The 25,124-nt window shown below is 48.1% G+C and overlaps 9 non-coding genes across 9 annotated transcripts; 6 read left to right on the top strand and 3 right to left on the bottom strand.

Annotated features, from left to right (window-relative positions):
* Window positions 1-1,506: 1,506 nt before the first annotated feature.
* On the top strand, window positions 1,507-1,588 carry TRNAS-GCU (transfer RNA serine (anticodon GCU)). Its single transcript has one exon. It is a non-coding gene; the product is annotated as a tRNA-Ser (tRNA).
* Window positions 1,589-3,920: 2,332 nt separating this feature from the next.
* On the top strand, window positions 3,921-4,002 carry TRNAR-GCG (transfer RNA arginine (anticodon GCG)). The gene has a single exon. It is a non-coding gene; the product is annotated as a tRNA-Arg (tRNA).
* Window positions 4,003-4,591: 589 nt separating this feature from the next.
* TRNAT-UGU (transfer RNA threonine (anticodon UGU)) lies at window positions 4,592-4,663 on the top strand. Its single transcript has one exon. It is a non-coding gene; the product is annotated as a tRNA-Thr (tRNA).
* Window positions 4,664-5,839: 1,176 nt separating this feature from the next.
* Window positions 5,840-5,934, bottom strand: TRNAI-UAU (transfer RNA isoleucine (anticodon UAU)). Its single transcript has 2 exons — window positions 5,897-5,934; window positions 5,840-5,875 (listed from the first exon to the last, which is right to left on the bottom strand). It is a non-coding gene; the product is annotated as a tRNA-Ile (tRNA).
* A 413-nt stretch (window positions 5,935-6,347) lies between these two features.
* Window positions 6,348-6,429, top strand: TRNAS-GCU (transfer RNA serine (anticodon GCU)). The gene has a single exon. It is a non-coding gene; the product is annotated as a tRNA-Ser (tRNA).
* Window positions 6,430-8,266: 1,837 nt separating this feature from the next.
* On the bottom strand, window positions 8,267-8,361 carry TRNAI-UAU (transfer RNA isoleucine (anticodon UAU)). Its single transcript has 2 exons — window positions 8,324-8,361; window positions 8,267-8,302 (listed from the first exon to the last, which is right to left on the bottom strand). It is a non-coding gene; the product is annotated as a tRNA-Ile (tRNA).
* A 413-nt stretch (window positions 8,362-8,774) lies between these two features.
* On the top strand, window positions 8,775-8,856 carry TRNAS-GCU (transfer RNA serine (anticodon GCU)). Its single transcript has one exon. It is a non-coding gene; the product is annotated as a tRNA-Ser (tRNA).
* A 10,848-nt stretch (window positions 8,857-19,704) lies between these two features.
* Window positions 19,705-19,799, bottom strand: TRNAI-UAU (transfer RNA isoleucine (anticodon UAU)). The gene is made up of 2 exons: window positions 19,762-19,799; window positions 19,705-19,740 (listed from the first exon to the last, which is right to left on the bottom strand). It is a non-coding gene; the product is annotated as a tRNA-Ile (tRNA).
* A 413-nt stretch (window positions 19,800-20,212) lies between these two features.
* TRNAS-GCU (transfer RNA serine (anticodon GCU)) lies at window positions 20,213-20,294 on the top strand. Its single transcript has one exon. It is a non-coding gene; the product is annotated as a tRNA-Ser (tRNA).
* The last annotated feature ends 4,830 nt before the right edge of the window (window positions 20,295-25,124 follow it).

A 25,124-nucleotide genomic window follows, 5' to 3' on the forward strand; every position in this document is an offset into this window, starting at 1 on the left:
CTGACAAACGCCATTCTCACCCTGCCGGGCAAGCCCTGCCGGGCAAAGCCAAATAAGCCATGCATATTTACATTTCCTTTGAAAGGCAGAGCGAGGACTAGGACCCTTGTTCCGACTGAATCTGCATCCACAGAAAGGATGTTATAAGGCCCTACAAATTTCACCAAGGAGATGTGAAATTCTTCCCCCATAAAATACTTTTTTTCCCAGATACCCCGGCTCTCAGGCAAATGAGGTTACTCCTTAAAACCCCTCCCCCACTCACCATAAATATCCTTCTCTCCTGCTGTCCATTCAAATGATACAAGGTATCTTGTACATAGAGAGAAAGGGAGAATAGGCAGACTTGTGCTTCAAAGATTTGGTGACCTTGGATGGGTGGGTTGAATGAAGAAGTGAACCTGGTTTCTGGGAAAGGAGTATCGAGATGAAGATGAGGAAAAGTGAACATGGACCACATTCATAGGTTAGAGAAATACATTTAATAGGTTGAATGGTTTTGAAAAGTGAACTTCGAGCAGTAATTGTTGTTTTTTAAATTGCAAATAAATTAAAAATGAATGTGGGATTGGAGGCACACTCTGAGCAGAAAAGCACCATAAGCTGCTATGGTGCAACTCCAGATGGTGAATAGAACCTTTAATATGATGATGCTCTTCTTTTGCTAGTTTTTTCGAGTCACCTTTTATTGTAAGTAGCTGATACAGTATTTTTTGCAGCTCTTCAGTTTATGGTTATCATGTGAGAACACTGTTTTCATCATATTTATTATTCTACAAATGTATTTTTAAATGCACTGATGTGGTGTTTGCATGAAATGCAAGATGGCACATCATGGAATGTTTAAACTGAGCATCGCGTAGGATATGTGATATTTGGCACCCAGAGGAGTAGGACACGTAGATCCTATAAGAAGTAAAGACTCTCTAGCAAGGGCCGTCCATACTCTGAGTTTAAACTTTACTTTTTGTGAAATGGTTTATGAAAAACAACACGGCTGCTCCAGGTGAGGCTCGACCTCACAACCTCGGCATGGCTCAGTGCAAGTACTGCTGTATAAGTACCGCGCGCTAACCGATTGCGCCACTGGAGCTCTCTCTTTTCACATCTCCCCAGGTGAGCCATCTACAGCTGACCAAGTAGATGACAGACACTGCTCCATCATTCACTGTGCAAGATCGACTCACATGCTAGCATGTTATCATGACTATTAAAAATACAGTCCAAACGGAATAGATTCTATAATTGTTCTATAACATATGCTCTGTCTATTCAAAACCCCATAGAATTATATCTTGACAGTTCTGACAAAGTCTAGGGGAATCTTATGAATATTTGTAATTAGCACATAGTAAGAATTTCCCAAAAATGAAATGTAGGTCCCTAATTGGGGGAAGACGTGGAATGTGAGATCTTGCCTCAGCTGTTTTTTTTCTTTTTTAGGTACAGTATATTGACACTTCAGTACCTTTTGTGAAGCAAGGTTTCAGATGGGGCTGTAGGGCAGACGAGGTGGCCGAGTGGTTAAGGCGATGGACTGCTAATCCATTGTGCTCTGCACGCGTGGGTTCGAATCCCACCTTCGTCGGAAAGCCATCAGAGTCTCTTTTGATGGCCAGCATTTCTTGTAGTATAATTACACTCTCTTTCAAGACAGAGCTAGGATCCGCTAGATGGGATCATCTGACTGTTCCATGTTAACAAATATGTCAAATAAAGTGAAGTATTTTGTGCGTAATAGAAATTAGATCTTTCATGGAGTTTCCAGAGGATTGCCTTTCACTCACTCCTGGCTTATTAACCAGTTTGGATAAATAGATTGATAAGAAAGCAGCTCTTACTCCTAAAGTTTAGGCCGTCTCAAATGAATGACTGTTAACATATGTCTGCCCCACAGAGACAGATCACTTCTAATAAGTGGGTTCTCTATATGTCACTGATTGCAGACATACTAACTAGAGCTATCGGTATGGTCTTGAATGTGAAAACTCTTATTTTCTCATATGAAAATGTAGTTTTTCATACTTCCAAGAAAAGTGCCTTAAGCATGGTCTTCAATGTGTGCGCGCACGTGGACATTCATATGCAACTACGTTTCCATACAGAGTCTCAAAATCATAGATATATTCATACCTCAGTAAGAATACATGTTGCAATTTACATCCTGCGTGCAGACTGGCCTTGTAGCTCAGTGGCAGAGCACTGGTCTTGTAAACCAGGGGTCATGAGTTCAAGCCTCCTCAGGGCCTTTTTACATGAGTCTTTCTGTATGTTGTTTTCAAGTCATTCTTCCCTGGAGTCACACCTTGCTTTAGGATTGCTTATTGCCAAGCTTCCCTTTCCTGCTTTCATATTATCAAGAAAATATCATGAAGATCATTGAATTATAAATTATTGCCTCACCCCTTCCGATCGCCTGACGAACGCCTGATAAACGCGATTCTCACCCTGCCGGGCAAAGCCAAATAAGCCATGCATATTTACAGTTCCTTTGAAAGGCAGAGCGAGGACTAGGACCTCTGTCCTGACTGAATCTGCATCCACAGAAAGGATGTTATAAGGCCCTACAAATTTCACCAAGGAGATGTGAAATTCTTCCCCCATAAAATACTTTTTTTCCCAGATACCCCGGCTCTTAGGCAAATGAGGAAACTCCTCAAAACCCCTCCCCCACTCACCATAAATATCCTTCTCTCCTGCTGTCCATTCAAATGATACAAGGTATCTTGTACATAGAGAGAAAGGGAGAATAGGCAGACTTGTGCTTCAAAGATTTGGTGACCTTGGATGGGTGGGTTGAATGAAGAAGTGAACCTGGTTTCTGGGAAAGGAGTATCAAGATGAAGATGAGGAAAAGTGAACATGGACCACATTCATAGGTTAGAGAAATACATTTAATAGGTTGAATGGTTTTGAAAAAGTGAACTTCGAGCAGTAATTGTTGTTTTTTAAATTGCAAAGAAATTAAAAATGAATGTGGGATTGGAGGCACACTCTGAGCAGAAAAGCACCATAAGCTGCTATGGTGCAACTCAAGATGGTGAATAGAACCTTTAATATGATGATGCTCTTCTTTTGCTAGTTTTTTCGAGTCACCTTTTATTGTAAGTAGCTGATACAGCATTTTTTGCAGCTCTTCAGTTTATGGTTATCATGTGAGAACACTGTTTTCATCATATTTATTATTCTACAAATGTATTTTTAAATGCACTGATGTGGTGTTTGCATGAAATGCAAGATGGCACATCATGGAATGTTTAAACTGAGCATCGCGTAGGATATGTGATATTTGGCACCCAGAGGAGTAGGACACGTAGATCCTATAAGAAGTAAAGACTCTCTAGCAAGGGCCGTCCATACTCTGAGTTTAAACTTTACTTTTTGTGAAATGGTTTATGAAAAACAACACGGCTGCTCCAGGTGAGGCTCGAACTCACAACCTCGGCATGGCTCAGTGCAAGTACTGCTGTATAAGTACCGCGCGCAAACCGATTGTGCCACTGGAGCTCTCTCTTTTCACATCTCCCCAGGTGAGCCATCTACAGCTGACCAAGTAGATGACAGACACTGCTCCATCATTCACTGTGCAAGATCGACTCACATGCTAGCATGTTATCATGACTATTAAAAATACAGTCCAAACGGAATAGATTCTATAATTGTCCTATAACATATGCTCTGTCTATTCAAAACCCCATAGAATTATATCTTGACAGTTCTGACAAAGTCTAGGGGAATCTTATGAATATTTGCAATTAGCACATAGTAAGAATTTACCAAAAACGAAATGTAGGTCCCTAATTGGGGGAAGACGTGGAATGTGAGATCTTGCCTCAGCTGTTTTTTTTCTTTTTTAGGTACAGTATATTGACACTTCAGTACCTTTTGTGAAGCAAGGTTTCAGATGGGGCTGTAGGGCAGACGAGGTGGCCGAGTGGTTAAGGCGATGGACTGCGAATCCATTGTGCTCTGCATGCGTGGGTTTGAATCCCACCTTCGTCGGAAAGCCATCAGAGTCTCTTTTGATGGCCAGCATTTCTTGTAGTATAATTACACTCTCTTTCAAGACAGAGCCAGGATCCGCTAGATGGGATCATCTGACTGTTCCATTTTAACAAATATGTCAAATAAAGTGAAGTATTTTGTGCGTAATAGAAATTAGATCTTTCATGGAGTTTCCAGAGGATTGCCTTTCACTCACTCCTGGCTTATTAACCAGTTTGGATAAATAGATTGATAAGAAAGCAGCTCTTACTCCTAAAGTTTAGGCCGTCTCAAATGAATGACTGTTAACATATGTCTGCCCCACAGAGACAGATCACTTCTAATAAGTGGGTTCTCTATATGTCACTGATTGCAGACATACTAACTAGAGCTATCGGTATGGTCTTGAATGTGAAAACTCTTATTTTCTCATATGAAAATGTAGTTTTTCATACTTCCAAGAAAAGTGCCTTAAGCATGGTCTTCAATGTGTGCGCGCACGTGGACATTCATATGCAACTACGTTTCCATACAGAGTCTCAAAATCATAGATATATTCATACCTCAGTAAGAATACATGTTGCAATTTACATCCTGCGTGCATACTGGCCTTGTAGCTCAGTGGCAGAGCACTGGTCTTGTAAACCAGGGGTCATGAGTTCAAGCCTCATCAGGGCCTTTTTACATGAGTCTTTCTGTATGTTGTTTTCAAGTCATTCTTCCCTGGAGTCACACCTTGCTTTAGGATTGCTTATTGCCAAGCTTCCCTTTCCTGCTTTCATATTATCAAGAAAATATCATGAAGATCATTGAATTATAAATTATTGCCTCACCCCTTCCGATCGCCTGACGAACGCCTGATAAACGCCATTCTCACCCTGTATGGCAAGCCCTGCCGGGCAAAGCCAAATAAGCCATGCATATTTACAGTTCCTTTGAAAGGCAGAGCGAGGACTAGGACCTCTGTCCTGACTGAATCTGCATCCACAGAAAGGATGGCTTAAGGCCCTACAAATTTCACCAAGGAGATGTGAAATTCTTCCCCCATAAAATACTTTTTTTCCCAGATACCCCAGCTCTTAGGCAAATGAGGTTACTCCTCAAAACCCCTCCCCCACTCACCATAAATATCCTTCTCTCCTGCTGTCCATTCAAATGATACAAGGTATCTTGTACATAGAGAAAAAGGGAGAATGGGCAGACTTGTGCTTCAAAGATTTGGTGACCTTGGATGGGTGGGTTGAATGAAGAAGTGAACCTGGTTTCTGGGAAAGGAGTATCGAGATGAAGATGAGGAAAAGTGAACATGGACCACATTCATAGGTTAGAGAAATACATTTAATAGGTTGAATGGTTTTGAAAAGTGAACTTCGAGCAGTAATTGTTGTTTTTTAAATTGCAAAGAAATTAAAAATGAATGTGGGATTGGAGGCACCCTCTGAGCAGAAAAGCACCATAAGCTGCTATGGTGCAACTCAAGATGGTGAATAGAACCTTTAATATGATGATGCTCTTCTTTTGCTAGTTTTTTCGAGTCACCTTTTATTGTAAGTAGCTGATACAGCATTTTTTGCAGCTCTTCAGTTTATGGTTATCATGTGAGAACACTGTTTTCATCATATTTATTATTCTACAAATGTATTTTTAAATGCACTGATGTGGTGTTTGCATGAAATGCAAGATGGCACATCATGGAATGTTTAAACTGAGCATCGCGTAGGATATGTGATATTTGGCACCCAGAGGAGTAGGACACGTAGATCCTATAAGAAGTAAAGACTCTCTAGCAAGGGCCGTCCATACTCTGAGTTTAAACTTTACTTTTTGTGAAATGGTTTATGAAAAACAACACGGCTGCTCCAGGTGAGGCTCGAACTCACAACCTCGGCATGGCTCAGTGCAAGTACTGCTGTATAAGTACCGCGCGCTAACCGATTGCGCCACTGGAGCTCTCTCTTTTCACATCTCCCCAGGTGAGCCATCTACAGCTGACCAAGTAGATGACAGACACTGCTCCATCATTCACTGTGCAAGATCGACTCACATGCTAGCATGTTATCATGACTATTAAAAATACAGTCCAAACGGAATAGATTCTATAATTGTCCTATAACATATGCTCTGTCTATTCAAAACCCAATAGAATTATATCTTGACAGTTCTGACAAAGTCTAGGGGAATCTTATGAATATTTGTAATTAGCACATAGTAAGAATTTCCCAAAAATGAAATGTAGGTCCCTAATTGGGGGAAGACGTGGAATGTGAGATCTTGCCTCAGCTGTTTTTTTTCTTTTTTAGGTACAGTATATTGACACTTCAGTACCTTTTGTGAAGCAAGGTTTCAGATGGGGCTGTAGGGCAGACGAGGTGGCCGAGTGGTTAAGGTGATGGACTGCTAATCCATTGTGCTCTGCACGCGTGGGTTCGAATCCCACCTTCGTCGGAAAGCCACCAGAGTCTCTTTTGATGGCCAGCATTTCTTGTAGTATAATTACACTCTCTTTCAAGACAGAGCCAGGATCCGCTAGATGGGATCATCTGACTGTTCCATTTTAACAAATATGTCAAATAAAGTGAAGTATTTTGTGCGTAATAGAAATTAGATCTTTCATGGAGTTTCCAGAGGATTGCCTTTCACTTACTCCTGGCTTATTAACCAGTTTGGATAAATAGATTGATAAGAAAGCAGCTCTTACTCCTAAAGTTTAGGCCGTCTCAAATGAATGACTGTTAACATATGTCTGCCCCACAGAGACAGATCACTTCTAATAAGTGGGTTCTCTATATGTCACTGATTGCAGACATACTAACTAGAGCTATCAGTATGGCCTTGAATGTGAAAACTCTTATTTTCTCATATGAAAATGTAGTTCTTCATACTTCCAAGAAAAGTGCCTTAAGCATGGTCTTCAATGTGTGCGCGCACGTGGACATTCATATGCAACTACGTTTCCATACAGAGTCTCAAAATCATAGATATATTCATACCTCAGTAAGAATACATGTTGCAATTTACATCCTGCGTGCAGACTGGCGTTGTAGCTCAGTGGCAGAACACTGGTCTTGTAAACCAGGGGTCATGAGTTCAAGCCTCATCAGGGCCTTTTTACATGAGTCTTTCTGTATGTTGTTTTCAAGTCATTCTTCCCTGGAGTCACACCTTGCTTTAGGATTGCTTATTGCCAAGCTTCCCTTTCCTGCTTTCATATTATCAAGAAAATATCATGAAGATCATTGAATTATAAATTATTGCCTCACCCCTTCCGATCGCCTGACGAACGCCTGATAAACGCCATTCTCACCCTGTATGGCAAGCCCTGCCGGGCAAAGCCAAATAAGCCATGCATATTTACAGTTCCTTTGAAAGGCAGAGCGAGGACTAGGACCTCTGTCCTGACTGAATCTGCATCCACAGAAAGGATGTTATAAGGCCCTACAAATTTCACCAAGGAGATGTGAAATTCTTCCCCCATAAAATACTTTTTTTCCCAGATACCCCAGCTCTTAGGCAAATGAGGTTACTCCTCAAAACCCCTCCCCCACTCACCATAAATATCCTTCTCTCCTGCTGTCCATTCAAATGATACAAGGTATCTTGTACATAGAGAAAAAGGGAGAATGGGCAGACTTGTGCTTCAAAGATTTGGTGACCTTGGATGGGTGGGTTGAATGAAGAAGTGAACCTGGTTTCTGGGAAAGGAGTATCGAGATGAAGATGAGGAAAAGTGAACATGGACCACATTCATAGGTTAGAGAAATACATTTAATAGGTTGAATGGTTTTGAAAAGTGAACTTCGAGCAGTAATTGTTGTTTTTTAAATTGCAAAGAAATTAAAAATGAATGTGGGATTGGAGGCACCCTCTGAGCAGAAAAGCACCATAAGCTGCTATGGTGCAACTCAAGATGGTGAATAGAACCTTTAATATGATGATGCTCTTCTTTTGCTAGTTTTTTCGAGTCACCTTTTATTGTAAGTAGCTGATACAGCATTTTTTGCAGCTCTTCAGTTTATGGTTATCATGTGAGAACACTGTTTTCATCATATTTATTATTCTACAAATGTATTTTTAAATGCACTGATGTGGTGTTTGCATGAAATGCAAGATGGCACATCATGGAATGTTTAAACTGAGCATCGCGTAGGATATGTGATATTTGGCACCCAGAGGAGTAGGACACGTAGATCCTATAAGAAGTAAAGACTCTCTAGCAAGGGCCGTCCATACTCTGAGTTTAAACTTTACTTTTTGTGAAATGGTTTATGAAAAACAACACGGCTGCTCCAGGTGAGGCTCGAACTCACAACCTCGGCATGGCTCAGTGCAAGTACTGCTGTATAAGTACCGCGCGCTAACCGATTGCGCCACTGGAGCTCTCTCTTTTCACATCTCCCCAGGTGAGCCATCTACAGCTGACCAAGTAGATGACAGACACTGCTCCATCATTCACTGTGCAAGATCGACTCACATGCTAGCATGTTATCATGACTATTAAAAATACAGTCCAAACGGAATAGATTCTATAATTGTCCTATAACATATGCTCTGTCTATTCAAAACCCAATAGAATTATATCTTGACAGTTCTGACAAAGTCTAGGGGAATCTTATGAATATTTGTAATTAGCACATAGTAAGAATTTCCCAAAAATGAAATGTAGGTCCCTAATTGGGGGAAGACGTGGAATGTGAGATCTTGCCTCAGCTGTTTTTTTTCTTTTTTAGGTACAGTATATTGACACTTCAGTACCTTTTGTGAAGCAAGGTTTCAGATGGGGCTGTAGGGCAGACGAGGTGGCCGAGTGGTTAAGGTGATGGACTGCTAATCCATTGTGCTCTGCACGCGTGGGTTCGAATCCCACCTTCGTCGGAAAGCCACCAGAGTCTCTTTTGATGGCCAGCATTTCTTGTAGTATAATTACACTCTCTTTCAAGACAGAGCCAGGATCCGCTAGATGGGATCATCTGACTGTTCCATTTTAACAAATATGTCAAATAAAGTGAAGTATTTTGTGCGTAATAGAAATTAGATCTTTCATGGAGTTTCCAGAGGATTGCCTTTCACTTACTCCTGGCTTATTAACCAGTTTGGATAAATAGATTGATAAGAAAGCAGCTCTTACTCCTAAAGTTTAGGCCGTCTCAAATGAATGACTGTTAACATATGTCTGCCCCACAGAGACAGATCACTTCTAATAAGTGGGTTCTCTATATGTCACTGATTGCAGACATACTAACTAGAGCTATCAGTATGGCCTTGAATGTGAAAACTCTTATTTTCTCATATGAAAATGTAGTTCTTCATACTTCCAAGAAAAGTGCCTTAAGCATGGTCTTCAATGTGTGCGCGCACGTGGACATTCATATGCAACTACGTTTCCATACAGAGTCTCAAAATCATAGATATATTCATACCTCAGTAAGAATATGTTAGACCTGTCAGCCCTTTGGGTGGTCCCTCCTCACCATTATTTATTTTGTCCCACTTTTGCCTCAACCCCTGTTTGAATTTTTCCTTTTTATTGGGAACCACCAGACTTTTTCGTGTTGCTACAGATTCAGGGAGCCATTTTAGCTACCCCTGAAACTTCTGTCTGAGGGCCTGGAGCACAAAATGGTGGCCTCCCATGACATCACCAGCATCCACTGGAACCTACCAGCACCTTCCAGAACCTTCCAGGAGATTCCAGAACTGTGTGACAGTTGGAAACCGTTTAGAATGTTGGGAGGATAAGAGAGGCAGTTGGCAGTTGGAGCTGGCAGTTGGCACCTGACTGGTGAAGAGAGAGGAGCACAGCAGTGAAGGAGGAAGGAGTGAAGCAGCAGGGGTGGAAACTTGTGCCTGGAGTGGGGTCCATAAACCCACCCTTGATACTTGTCCCTACTGATGGATCCCAGCCTATAGCCCTGTGTGGGAAGAAGTCAGAAGAAAACCATCCTAAGGACCTGGACAGCAGGAACAGGCCTTAGAAATAAGAAGACAGCAAGATTCTGACCTGAGAACTGGTTTCCCTGGAGCCTGGCGTCGAGTAGCCGAAGACCTGGAGCCCGAGGTGGAGAAGCGGCGCTGACTGAGGTAGCAGACGTCGTACCCGGAGCCGCCTGAGGTCGTAAGAGGGCGCCGGCGGAGGTCGAGAGGAATACCAAGGGTCGAGAAGGAGGTGAACCGAGGTCGAGCGAGCGGCGTCATCGGAGGAGTGAAGTCCGCCCTCCGGAGTCGTCGGAGACCGAGGTCGAGGAGCACCGGAGGTCGGGAGTGAGGATCGCACTCCGGAGTCGCCCGGAACCTGTAAGGAGGAACACCGGAGGTCGGGGGTGAGGATCGCACCCCGGAGTCGCCGGAAGTCGACAGCGAGGCCAGGCCGGCCGACGTCATCGGAGCCGAGTGCGCCATCGGACCGGAGCCGCCCGAAGTCGACATCGTGAAGAGACTGCCCGACGCCGTCGAATCGGAGGTCGAGTTCGAACCGAGGCCACCGACATCGGACCGGAACCGCCTACCGGCGTCGACAAAGAACTGACACTGTGCCGAGGCCGCCGAGACCGAATCGGAACCGCCTCACGGCGTCGACACGACTCCAGCGGCGTCGGAACATCAGAAAAGGGCAGTAAGTGGAGTAGAGGGCGCCTAAGGCCCTGTGGAGACCTGAGAGACTACTCTGAGGGGCTAGGGAGGTGCTGAAACCCACCTGACTGTGCCTGGGGTGAACTGGGACTAACCTAGAGAGGTTGTGTGGAGAGGGAAGCCAGGGCATTGGAATTTCCCCCCTTTTGATCTACCTCAGTTTAGGCCTCAGCCTTTGCCTCAGCCAGGGAGTAGCCCCCCTCAAGCCTTCCACACCCTACAAGCTGTACCTGGGCCAAATCAGCCCTTAAGAATTGAAGTGCCATCTGATTCACAAAGTGTACTGTATACTTCTAATTGTTTATTGGGGATACTGTATTTATTAAGTTCTTATCTATTTAATGCTGCACTGTATTTATAGGTCCACAGGACTTGTTGGTGTACAGTATTTTTTTTTTTGGTACAGTATTTATTGGTACAGTATTTATTACCTCAAAGTATTTAATTGTCTGTATATATTGCACTTGTATTTATGCCCTGTTATTTATGATCACCCCTATTTATTTCAGCAAACAGCAAATATTTATTTGACCTGCTCTATTTAAAATGTATATACTGTGATTGTTATTTATTTTCCCAATCAGCAACTAAGAGAAAAAGATAAAGAAGAATATTTTCATAATTTTTACGGTGTAGAGTCGTTTTTGGAACGGATGCACGCATGGTTATTGTATGGGTATATTGTATGCTTAGCACTGCGCCTGTTTCCTGACCACTCGAGCCAAGCTACCCCGTTGTGTCGGGAAGGTCCACCTCCACCCTGCGGAGTGGGAGTGGGCTGTTTCCAACATAAATTGGTGTTCAGTGGTGGGATAGAGCTGTGCCTACGTATACTCAACAATAACTGTGGGTAGTCCATAGGCCTACACCGGGAGTTTTCTCACAGCGGCCTTCCAAATTGTGGGTTTTTGTTTTTTCCAAATTTACTCTGGTGGTGGGAGGAGGTATTACTAAAGGTACCCCCCTGCATTGTTACTGCACAAAACCTATCCTCTAACCTGAGTGGGCAAGATGGAGTTTGTTCTTGAAGATTTAGAAACATACACTGTGGCCCAACTCAGGGAGTTTTGCCAGCGAGAGGGGGTGTACTGTCCCCCAGGAGCAAAGAAGGGTGCACTTCAAACCAGCTTAAGGGCTTGGGGGGAGGCACGCAGGGAAAGCAAGGCTGAGGAGGAAGACAGGGATGGAGAGCCTGACCCCGAGGGGGCTGAGATGTACCAACCTGAGGTGGGGAACCTGTCAGCAGGGCCCAGGACACTTTCTAGGAAGGGCAGCACTGTCTCTAGCGGGGGCTTATCCAGCGTGGAGTTAGCAGATCGGAGAGAGAAAAGACAGCTCACATGGGATTTAGCAAAGCTGGAGAAGGAGAAGGAGGAACAGAGGTTGGCTCATGAGACGGAGAAAGAGAGGATGGCTCATGAGATAAGACTGAAGGAGATAGAGCTTCAGATCCTAAGAATTGGGGCACCAACTGTTCCTAATGGTGGCAGCCAAAACCAAGAGTCCACCAGGGAATCCAAACCTTACCTGCCAAAGGACATTGTAGCGAGCTATGGGGCAGGTGACGACATCGCCAAGTGGCTAGCAGCCTATGAGGTCTCATTGAGGGCCCATGGGGTTCCAGCGAAGTATTGGGGAGGGGGACTGTATAAATACATGCCTCCAGCTGGTAGGGATGCTTTATTGGCCCTCGAAGAGGATGAGCAAACCCACTACCCCACCATGAAACTGGCGCTCATCAGAAAGTTTGGACTAACACCTGAAAAGTACAGACAGAAGTTCAGGGGTAGTCACAAACTGGGCACACAGAATTGGGTGGACTTCCTGGACTATGCAAAGAAGGCACTGGAAGGTTGGATTCAGGGCAGTGAAGTAAGGAACTACGAGGAGCTGTTTGACCTAGTACTGAAGGAACACCTACTCGAGAAATGTTTCCCTGAACTGCGGCAACACCTGGTGGATAGCAAGCTGACCAGCCCCCGGAAGCTTGCTGAGGAGGCGGACATTTGGGCTAGTACCCGGGTGTCCACAAGGGGGACTGGAGGGGATACTCAAAAGGCCGGACAGGGCGCCCCCCAGAAGAAAGAAGGAGGGGAAAAGAAAAAGGAGTTCTCCAAAGGCCCCCAAAATAACTTCCAAGGGAAGGGAACAGGATTCACCTCTAAGGCTAACCCACCCAGAAACCCTAATCCTGGCCAGAGTCAGCAGCCAAGGGTTGTCCATTGCTACGAGTGCGGTGGCGTTGGACACTATAAAGGAGATCCGAAGTGTCAGAAACGCTCACCCCCTCCCACTGGAGGAAAGCCCCCCGGAGTAGCTAGTGTAGTGCTCGGGGAGGAGATGCCCTTAACTAAGGGAAGGGAGTGGGCGGGTGTCACTTTAGTGTCCCTGGGAGAACGGGAGATGGTTCCTAAGATCCAGGTGCCCGCAAATACTGCAAAGTATGGGCAGTGGATCACCATCAATGGCCAAAGAGGGGAGGCTCTGAGAGACACAGGAGCCAGTATGACTATGGTACGTAGCCAACTGGTGTCTCCAGAGCAAGTCATTCCCGATGTACTCCACCCAGCCGCGATGGCTGACGGCAGAACCGGCCACTATCCCGTGGCTGAGGTTCCCTTTGAATGGGGGGGGGTTGCAGGTTCACTTCGAGTTGCCGTAAGCCCTGCCGTGCCAGTCGATTGTCTGCTGGGCAATGACATGGAGCACAACGCTTGGAAGGAGGTGGAATACCGGACTCATACCGAGATGCTGGGTACACCTGACTGGGCCTGTGTTAGCACAAGGTCCGAGACTACCCGAAGAGGGAGCTCATTCCGGCTGGAGCCTGGAACAAAGGCCCAGCCAGCTGCCAGTCAAGGGAAGAACCGAGGACAGGAGGAGCCTGCCTCGGCGTCTCCACCCCGTAGGACGGATGGGCCACCGGAGGTGGTGGACCAGGAGTCTGCGGAGGGGGACGTTACCAACCTGGAGGACCTACCCATCCCGGCCGAGTGGCACGTGGAGGGAGGCCCGTCCAGGGAGGAATTCTGCCAGGGCCAGAGGGAGTGCCCTACCCTTGAGGGGCTGAGGCGACAGGCCGAAGCCCAGGCAGCCGGGAACGTTGAAGGGAACTACAGTGTTTACTGGGAGGATGGCCTCCTCTACAGTGAACCCAAGGCACCCCTACATGGATCGTCACGAGCCTTGGTAGTCCCTCAACGTTATCGAGCCTTCCTTTTAGAGTTGGCTCACGAGATCCCCTTGGCAGGACACCTGGGGCAAGACAAGACCTTCGCCCGTCTTGTCCCACACTTTTATTGGCCTCAGATGAAAGTGTCGTCCGATACCTACTGCCGGACATGTGTGTCTTGCCAAGCCAGTGGGAAAACAGGGGTGAAGCTGAAAGCTCCCCTGGAACCACTTCCTGTCGTTAGCACCCCCTTTGAAAGGGTGGGCATCGACATTGTGGGTCCATTAGATCCACCGACTACAGCTGGTCACAGGTTTATCCTGGTTCTGGTGGATCATGCCACACGGTACCCCGAGGCAATACCTCTGAGGACCATAACAGCACCTGTTGTGGCTAGGGCCCTGATGGGAATCTTTACCCGAGTGGGTTTTCCCAAGGAAGTTGTGTCCGACAGGGGGACCAACTTCATGTCAGCATATATGCGGGCAATGTGGAAGGAGTGTGGAGTGACCTACCGGTTCACAACTCCTTACCACCCCCAGACCAATGGTCTAGTGGAAAGGTTTAACAAAACCTTAAAAGGCATGATCAGAAGTCTGCCTGAAAGCCTGCGGAGGAAATGGGACGTCCTCCTACCCTGTTTACTTTTCTCCTACAGGGAAGTGCCACAGAAGGGAGTGGGCTTCAGCCCCTTCGAGCTTCTGTATGGGCACCCTGTACGTGGACCTCTTAACCTGGTGAGAGACGGATGGGAAAGAACTCCCAGAAAGCTCCCCCAGGATGTGGTGAGCTACATGCTGGCCTTCCGGAGCCAAATGGCTAAGTTGTGGAAGCAAGCTTCTGACAACTTGGAAGCCAGCCAAGCAGTGATGAAGGCGTGGTATGACCACAACGCTCACCCGGTGGAGTTGGAGCCTGGCCAGAAGGTGTGGGTGATCGAACCAGGAGAGCTTAGTGCCCTCCAGGATCGCTGGTCAGGACCCTTTGAGGTGTTGGATAAGAAGGGAAAGGCTACCTACTTGGTGGACCTGAAGACCCCTCGTCAGCCCCTGCGGGTGCTGCATGCCAACCGCCTCAAACCCCACCACGAGAGGCCCGAAGTCATCTTGATGATGGTGACTGACGGAGGAGAGGACGTGGAAAGCGAGCCTCTCCCTGATCTGTTTGCGTCTCAAGAAAAGGATGGGTCGGTGGAGGGAGTGATTCTCTCCCCATCTCTAACTCCTGAACAGCAGGAGGACTGTCGCCAGGCCCTGGGGCAGTACTCTTCGTTGTTCTCCCTTGTCCCGGGTAGGACTCACCTGTGCGTCCATGACGTGGACACAGGAGACAGCCCACCTGTGAAGTCCAAGATCTACCGGATGTCAGACAAGGTGAAGGCCAGCATTCATAGTGAAGTCACTAAGATGCTGGAGCTAGGAGTGGTTGAACCTTCTAGCAGCCCCTGGTCCAGTCCGGTGGTGCTAGTACCAAAAGCTGCACCACCGGGTGCCCAACCAGAACTGAGGTTCTGTGTGGACTACCGGGGACTGAATTCAGTGACAAAAACTGACGCTCATCCGATCCCTAGGGCGGATGAATTGATTGACCGGCTGGGAGCTGCCCAATATCTAAGTACCTTTGACCTTACTTCAGGGTACTGGCAGATCTCTTTGACTGATGGAGCAAGGGAAAGGTCAGCCTTCTCCACGCCCAATGGCCACTACCAGTTCTGTGTGATGCCCTTTGGGCTCAAGAACGCACCTGCCACGTTTCAGCGCCTGGTAAACCAGATCCTCACCGGAATGGAGAGTTTCTCTGCTGCTTATCTGGATGACATAGCCGTCTTCAGTAACAGCTGGGAGGATCACTTGCGTCACCTGCAAGCCGTTCTCCAGGCCCTGAGACAAGCTGGATTGACGATCAAGGCCAGCAAGTGCCAGATCGGGCAGGGGTCGGTAGTGTACCTTGGACACTTGGTGGGTAGGGGAACGGTGCAACCCCTCCAGGCGAAGATCGAGGCCATCATGGCCTGGGAACCCCCCAAGACACAGACTGAGGTCCGAGCATTTTTGGGCCTCACGGGATACTACCGCCGCTTCGTGAAGGGGTACGGTACCATCGTAGCCCCTCTCACGGAGCTCACGTCCAAGAAACAACCTCGACGGGTAGTCTGGACGGAGGCTTGTCAGCAAGCCTTTGAGAAATTGAAGAAAGCCATGTGCGAGGCCCCGGTCTTAAGGGCCCCAGACTTTTCCAAGAAGTTCATTGTCCAGACAGATGCATCAGAACATGGCATTGGGGCAGTGTTATCGCAACTCAACGAAGAGGGTCTGGATCAACCCGTGGTCTTCCTATCCCGGAGACTACTTCCCAGGGAACAGAAGTGGAGTGCAATAGAGCGTGAAGCCTTTGCAGTGGTATGGGCTCTGAAGAAGTTGCGGCCATACCTGTTTGGCTCGCACTTCCTAGTTCAGACCGACCACAGACCCCTTCGTTGGCTGATGCAAATGAAGGGGGAGAATCCCAAGTTGTTGAGGTGGTCTATTTCCCTACAGGGGATGGACTTTCAGGTGGAACATCGGCCTGGAGTGGACCACGCCAATGCAGACGGTCTCTCAAGGTATTTCCGCCTTAGTGATGAGAACTCCCAAGGGGTTGGGTAGCTCTCCCCACTTTCAGCTGGGGGGGACGCGTGTTAGACCTGTCAGCCCTTTGGGTGGTCCCTCCTCACCATTATTTATTTTGTCCCACTTTTGCCTCAACCCCTGTTTGAATTTTTCCTTTTTATTGGGAACCACCAGACTTTTTCGTGTTGCTACAGATTCAGGGAGCCATTTTAGCTACCCCTGAAACTTCTGTCTGAGGGCCTGGAGCACAAAATGGTGGCCTCCCATGACATCACCAGCATCCACTGGAACCTACCAGCACCTTCCAGAACCTTCCAGGAGATTCCAGAACTGTGTGACAGTTGGAAACCGTTTAGAATGTTGGGAGGATAAGAGAGGCAGTTGGCAGTTGGAGCTGGCAGTTGGCACCTGACTGGTGAAGAGAGAGGAGCACAGCAGTGAAGGAGGAAGGAGTGAAGCAGCAGGGGTGGAAACTTGTGCCTGGAGTGGGGTCCATAAACCCACCCTTGATACTTGTCCCTACTGATGGATCCCAGCCTATAGCCCTGTGTGGGAAGAAGTCAGAAGAAAACCATCCTAAGGACCTGGACAGCAGGAACAGGCCTTAGAAATAAGAAGACAGCAAGATTCTGACCTGAGAACTGGTTTCCCTGGAGCCTGGCGTCGAGTAGCCGAAGACCTGGAGCCCGAGGTGGAGAAGCGGCGCTGACTGAGGTAGCAGACCTCGTACCCGGAGCCGCCTGAGGTCGTAAGAGGGCGCCGGCGGAGGTCGAGAGGAATACCAAGGGTCGAGAAGGAGGTGAACCGAGGTCGAGTGAGCGGCGTCATCGGAGGAGTGAAGTCCGCCCTCCGGAGTCGTCGGAGACCGAGGTCGAGGAGCACCGGAGGTCGGGAGTGAGGATCGCACTCCGGAGTCGCCCGGAACCTGTAAGGAGGAACACCGGAGGTCGGGGGTGAGGATCGCACCCCGGAGTCGCCGGAAGTCGACAGCGAGGCCAGGCCGGCCGACGTCATCGGAGCCGAGTGCGCCATCGGACCGGAGCCGCCCGAAGTCGACATCGTGAAGAGACTGCCCGACGCCGTCGAATCGGAGGTCGAGTTCGAACCGAGGCCACCGACATCGGACCGGAACCGCCTACCGGCGTCGACAAAGAACTGACACTGTGCCGAGGCCGCCGAGACCGAATCGGAACCGCCTCACGGCGTCGACACGACTCCAGCGGCGTCGGAACATCAGAAAAGGGCAGTAAGTGGAGTAGAGGGCGCCTAAGGCCCTGTGGAGACCTGAGAGACTACTCTGAGGGGCTAGGGAGGTGCTGAAACCCACCTGACTGTGCCTGGGGTGAACTGGGACTAACCTAGAGAGGTTGTGTGGAGAGGGAAGCCAGGGCATTGGAATTTCCCCCCTTTTGATCTACCTCAGTTTAGGCCTCAGCCTTTGCCTCAGCCAGGGAGTAGCCCCCCTCAAGCCTTCCACACCCTACAAGCTGTACCTGGGCCAAATCAGCCCTTAAGAATTGAAGTGCCATCTGATTCACAAAGTGTACTGTATACTTCTAATTGTTTATTGGGGATACTGTATTTATTAAGTTCTTATCTATTTAATGCTGCACTGTATTTATAGGTCCACAGGACTTGTTGGTGTACAGTATTTTTTTTTTTGGTACAGTATTTATTGGTACAGTATTTATTACCTCAAAGTATTTAATTGTCTGTATATATTGCACTTGTATTTATGCCCTGTTATTTATGATCACCCCTATTTATTTCAGCAAACAGCAAATATTTATTTGACCTGCTCTATTTAAAATGTATATACTGTGATTGTTATTTATTTTCCCAATCAGCAACTAAGGGAAAAAGATAAAGAAGAATATTTTCATAATTTTTACGGTGTAGAGTCGTTTTTGGAACGGATGCACGCATGGTTATTGTATGGGTATATTGTATGCTTAGCACTGCGCCTGTTTCCTGACCACTCGAGCCAAGCTACCCCGTTGTGTCGGGAAGGTCCACCTCCACCCTGCGGAGTGGGAGTGGGCTGTTTCCAACAGAATACATGTTGCAATTTACATCCTGCGTGCAGACTGGCGTTGTAGCTCAGTGGCAGAACACTGGTCTTGTAAACCAGGGGTCATGAGTTCAAGCCTCATCAGGGCCTTTTTACATGAGTCTTTCTGTATGTTGTTTTCAAGTCATTCTTCCCCGGAGTCACACCTTGCTTTAGGATTGCTTATTGCCAAGCTTCCCTTTCCTGCTTTCATATTATCAAGAAAATATCATGAAGATCATTGAATTATAAATTATTGCCTCACCCCTTCCGAACGCCTGACAAACGCCATTCTCACCCTGCCGGGCAAAGCCAAATAAGCCATGCATATTTACATTTCCTTTGAAAGGCAGAGCGAGGACTAGGACCTCTGTTCCGACTGAATCTGCATCCACAGAAAGGATGTTATAAGGCCCTACAAATTTCACCAAGGAGATGTGAAAGTCTTCCCCCATAAAATACTTTTTTTCCCAGATACCCCGGCTCTTAGGCAAATGAGGTTACTCCTCAAAACCCCTCCCCCACTCACCATAAATATCCTTCTCTCCTGCTGTCCATTCAAATGATACAAGGTATCTTGTACATAGAGAGAAAGGGAGAATAGGCAGACTTGTGCTTCAAAGATTTGGTGACCTTGGATGGGTGGGTTGAATGAAGAAGTGAACCTGGTTTCTGGGAAAGGAGTATCGAGATGAAGATGAGGAAAAGTGAACATGGACCACATTCATAGGTTAGAGAAATACATTTAATAGGTTGAATGGTTTTGAAAAGTGAACTTCGAGCAGTAATTGTTGTTTTTTAAATTGCAAATAAATTAAAAATGAATGTGGGATTGGAGGCACACTCTGAGCAGAAAAGCACCATAAGCTGCTATGGTGCAACTCAAGATGGTGAATAGAACCTTTAATATGATGATGCTCTTCTTTTGCTAGTTTTTTCGAGTCACCTTTTATTGTAAGTAGCTGATACAGCATTTTTTGCAGCTCTTCAGTTTATGGTTATCATGTGAGAACACTGTTTTCATCATATTTATTATTCTACAAATGTATTGTTAAATGCACTGATGTGGTGTTTGCATGAAATGCAAGATGGCACATCATGGAATGTTTAAACTGAGCATCGCGTAGGATATGTGATATTTGGCACCCAGAGGAGTAGGACACGTAGATCCTATAAGAAGTAAAGACTCTCTAGCAAGGGCCGTCCATACTCTGAGTTTAAACTTTACTTTTTGTGAAATGGTTTATGAAAAACAACACGGCTGCTCCAGGTGAGGCTCGAACTCACAACCTCGGCATGGCTCAGTGCAAGTACTGCTGTATAAGTACCGCGCGCTAACCGATTGCGCCACTGGAGCTCTCTCTTTTCACATCTCCCCAGGTGAGCCATCTACAGCTGACCAAGTAGATGACAGACACTGCTCCATCATTCACTGTGCAAGATCGACTCACATGCTAGCATGTTATCATGACTATTAAAAATACAGTCCAAACGGAATAGATTCTATAATTGTCCTATAACATATGCTCTGTCTATTCAAAACCCCATAGAATTATATCTTGACAGTTCTGACAAAGTCTAGGGGAATCTTATGAATATTTGTAATTAGCACATAGTAAGAATTTCCCAAAAATGAAATGTAGGTCCCTAATTGGGGGAAGACGTGGAATGTGAGATCTTGCCTCAGCTGTTTTTTTTCTTTTTTAGGTACAGTATATTGACACTTCAGTACCTTTTGTGAAGCAAGGTTTCAGATGGGGCTGTAGGGCAGACGAGGTGGCCGAGTGGTTAAGGCGATGGACTGCTAATCCATTGTGCTCTGCACGCGTGGGTTCGAATCCCACCTTCGTCGGAAAGCCATCAGAGTCTCTTTTGATGGCCAGCATTTCTTGTAGTATAATTACACTCTCTTTCAAGACAGAGCCAGGATCCGCTAGATGGGATCATCTGACTGTTCCATGTTAACAAATATGTCAAATAAAGTGAAGTATTTTGTGCGTAATAGAAATTAGATCTTTCATGGAGTTTCCAGAGGATTGCCTTTCACTCACTCCTGGCTTATTAACCAGTTTGGATAAATAGATTGATAAGAAAGCAGCTCTTACTCCTAAAGTTTAGGCCGTCTCAAATGAATGACTGTTAACATATGTCTGCCCCACAGAGACAGATCACTTCTAATAAGTGGGTTCTCTATATGTCACTGTTAGAGTCGGGGATCTCTGGTTGGCGCAAGGTTGCCCTTGTGTCAAGCAGGAACCCTCTCCTCCACGTCAGGGCGCAGGATAACCCCTCGCGAATGACCCTTGCTCACCCTCTAGGTGCGTGGCGTGAGCAGCCAAGGCGATTCCTTAGGCGTTGTTGGTTAAGCACTTACAATCGTACACACAGTAAATACATCAATCCCCCCAGAAACGGACACCAGACTTGGATATATATAAAAATACGATTCTTTATGTAAAAATAAGGTATGTATATCTCAGCAGACTTATCACAAGACCAATAACGTTTTCGCTATGCCACCAGGTTGTAAAGCGGGCAAATGTTCGTTGTTCGCAGTTTCAAATGGAGACCTTGTAGTCTCTTGCAAATGTTACTTGTGGTTCCAGTACTCATAGAGATCGGCTCCTGCGAACGGGGAAATAAGGCGTTGCGGGCCCCGAGCCCGATACTGGAACTTCTTTCGTGATGTGGAGAGTCGGCACAGGTCGGTGCGACTCTCAGCTTGGGAAGTGTTCTTGGGTCCTCAATCAGCAGGTGTGGGCGCGTAGGCAGGCGCGGCCAGCGACCCTTTAGCACGGCGGTGCAGGAGGGTCTCCACAGCGGGGGCGGCGCGGCCTGAGATGTCCGGGGATAGCGAAGCGGGGTCGCAGGGCACGGTCAGTGCAGCTGGATGACCCGGCGTAGATCACAGTCGTCGGACGGCTTCCGGCGGAAGGGGTGATAGCGCGGTCAGCGCGCTCCAGTAGCAGGCGGTGACAGGGATGCAGGCGGCCTGGCCCGGGGACAGAGAGCGGCTCGGGACAGAGCGGGGCTCTCACGGGTGTGAGGCAGGCGAGCTTCTGAGTGTCACGGCCCTAGGAGGGGCGATGAGGGGCGCAGTCTCTTTTCCAGCGGGATGCCCACACGGCTCGAATTGGAGGATGAGCAAGAAGCACAGAGAACCCACTGGTCCTGGGGTTCAGTTCAGGGGGCAAGCTCAGATCAAGCCCTTGGAGAATGTTCAAGCACAAAGTAGCAAAGTCTTTTCAGTAAGTCTCTTCCTCTCCTTTCTCAGCAAGGCAAGCAGCAGGCCAGCTCCTCCGGCGTCTTCTTCTCCTTCTAGTCGGGCAGAGGTTCTTTGTGGTAAACAGGATTCTGATTTCTTAGGAGCCAGGCTCCTACTTTTATACCATGATTCTTTTGTTCTTTAGCGCCAGGGGGCCTAGGCCTGGCTCAGTCCAGTTCTGGAGCACTTTGTTATGGTGACTCTGCTCTTTCCTTTCAGCAGCAGGGCAGAGACATCAGCCGCCCCACAGGGGGTGGCGCCGGCTTTGTGGTGGCAGAGCACAGGTCTATTCAAGAGTCAAGGTGTACTCCTCCCACCCATCCAGGTGTAATCTCTCTACCCACCACCTGGCAGCCAACCTGTCTCTGGGGATCCCCCCACCCTGCTCCTACTGTTGCTAGGCAGAACATACACACACACAGCAGAGGCGGACTGAGATGGTCAGGTCAGTAAATACTAACTTTCTAAAAGTAGTATTTACAAACCCAGGATATTAAAATAAACTTGACTACAAGAAGTATTTTATTATTCTGAGTTCAGGCATACCAAACTTGACATTCTACCATGCTCTCTGAGTCCACTGGGGTCACAGCGTTGGCGTGATCCCAGCAGCCCATTCTGGCCTATGGAGAGCAGGTAGCCTTCAATAGTGAAGAACGGAAAGGGCTGTAATTCACTACTAAGACATGCCACACACATCAGGGCATGTCCTACCTTATGCCTACAATGCACCCTGCCCTTGGGCCTACCAGAGGGGTGGCTAATATGTAGGTAAGGGAAGGTTTAGGGACTGGCAAGTGGGGGCACTTGCGCAGTCAGCGCGACGGTCCCGGACCGCGCACAGGGTCTGCGGTGGCAGACCCTAGACACATTTTACAAGGCCGCTTCCGTGGGTGGCGCAACCAGCGCTGCAAGCCCACCAGCAGCATTGGCATTCACAAGCCCTGGCACCCCTGGTGCACTTTACTGGGGACTGACAGTGAATCCAATAAACCAATCATGGACATCAATTACAGGTACACTTTACCTAGGGAGCACTTGCACTGCGGCACGGATTAGCCGTGGCGCAGTGCCCTGAGCGGACAACACCAGCAAAACAATCGAGGCACACCATCAAAAAGTGGAAGGGAAACTCACGCCAAGGTGCCAGGTCTAACACGTGTCCCCTCCAGCTGAAATGTGGGGAGAACTACCCTTGCCCAGGGGGTTCCTCGTCACTAAGGCGGAAATACCTGGACAGACCGTCAGCGTTGGCGTGATCTGTACCAGGACGGTGTTCCACCGTAAAGTCCATACCCTGTAGGGAGATGGACCACCTCAACAGCTTCGGGTTTTCACCCCTCATTTGCATCAACCATCTGAGGGGCCTGTGGTCCGTCTGAACCCGGAAGTGAGACCCAAACAAGTAGGGTCTTAGCTTCTTCAGCGCCCAGACCACAGCAAATGCTTCTCGCTCAATTGCACTCCACCTACTTTCCCGTGGAAGTAACCTCCTACTGATGAAGGCTACGGGTTGGTCCCAGCCCTCCTCAGTCATCTGCGAGAGAACAGCCCCTACACCATGCTCTGAAGCGTCTGTCTGTACTAGGAATTCCTTGGAGAAGTCATGGGCCAAGAGCACGGGCGCCGTGCACATGGCAGTCTTCAGGGTGTCGAAAGCTTTCTGACAGGTGTCAGTCCAAATCACGTTCCTGGGCTGCTTCTTCGAAGTCAGCTCTGTCAAGGGGGCAACGATCGTTCCATAGCCCTTGACAAACCTCCTGTAGTACCCAGTGAGCCCCAGGAAGGCCCTCACTGCGGTCTGCGTCTTGGGGGGTTCCCAAGCCAGGATGGTTTCAATTTTGGGTTGCAAGGGTGCCACCTTGCCACTCCCCACTTGGTGTCCCAAGTACACCACGGAACCCTGCCCGATCTGGCACTTGCTTGCCTTGATCGTGAGGCCTGCTCGGCGCAGAGCCATCAACACTTCCCAGAGGTGGCGCAGGTGTTCGGGCCAGGTGGCACTGAACACTGCGATGTCATCCAGGTAGGCGGCACTGAATGCATCCAGCCCAACCAGTAACTGGTTGACCAACCTCTGAAAGGTGGCAGGGGCATTCTTCATCCCAAATGGCATGACTCGGAACTGGAAGTGCCCATCTGGTGTAGAGAATGCGGACCTCTCTTTGGCCCCATCGGTCAAGGCGATCTGCCAGTACCCAGACGTTAAATCAAACGTACTGAGGAACCGGGCAGCCCCCAGCCGATCAATGAGCTCATCAGCTCTGGGGATGGGGTGCGCGTCAGTCTTCGTGACTGAATTGAGTCCTCTGTAGTCCACACAGAACCGGAGTTCCGGTGTGGCTCCCGGCGCAGCAGCCTTTGGGACCAAGACCACGGGGCTGGACCAAGGACTGCTGGAGGATTCAACCACCCCTAGCGCAAGCATTTTGGAGACCTCCTCCTTAATGCAAGCTCTGACCCTGTCAGTTACCCTGTAAGCCTTGTGCTTCACAGGTAAGCTGTCTCCTGTGTCCACATCATGGACGCACCAATCTGTGACACCAGGAACCAGGGAGAATCGGTCGGAAAATTGTCCCAGCAAGTGGCGGCAATCTTCCTGTTGTTCGGGCGTCAGGGTGGGTGAGAGGTTAACTCCATCCACTGACCCATCTTTCTCAGAGGCCACTAAGAGGTCAGGAAGAGGCTCGGTCTCCTCTTCCATTCCATCATCAGTGGCCAGCAGCATGCCCACTTCGGTCCTCTCTAAGTGGGGCTTAAGGCGGTTAACATGTAGGACCCTCAAAGGGTTCCTGGGAGTCTGCATGTCCACCAAGTAGGTGATAGGACTTTTGCGCTCCACAACCTCAAATGGACCTGTCCACTTATCCTGAAGTGCACAAGGCTCCACTGGGGCCAAGACCCACACCTTTTGTCCAGGTTGAAGCTCTACCAGAGTGGCATTCCGGTCGTACCACCGCTTCATCTCCTCCTGGCTGGCTTCCAGATTTGCCTCAGCAAGTTGCCTGAAACGCCGAGTCTGGTTTCGGAAGGCCAGCATGTAACTATATACATTCTGGGGAGGTTTCCTGGGAGATTGCTCCCAGCCTTCCTTCACCAAACTCAGAGGTCCTCTTACCGGGTGACCATACAGAAGCTCAAAGGGGCTGAACCCTAGAGACTTCTGCGGCACCTCTCGGTAAGCGAAGAGCAGGCATGGCAAGAGGACGTCCCACTTACGCCTCATCGGACCGTCCAGGCCCATGATCATGCCTTTGAGGGTTCGGTTGAATCTCTCAACCAACCCATTTCCTTGGGGGTGGTAAGGAGTGGTGAACTTGTAAGTTACCCCACACTCCTTCCACAGGGATTTCATATACGTGGATATGAAATTGGTCCCCCTGTCGCTCACCACCTCTAGAGGGAATCCCACTCGGG

This window comes from Triturus cristatus, chromosome 12, assembly GCF_964204655.1.
Source record: "Triturus cristatus chromosome 12, aTriCri1.1, whole genome shotgun sequence".
Classification (NCBI taxonomy): Eukaryota; Metazoa; Chordata; class Amphibia; order Caudata; family Salamandridae; genus Triturus; species Triturus cristatus.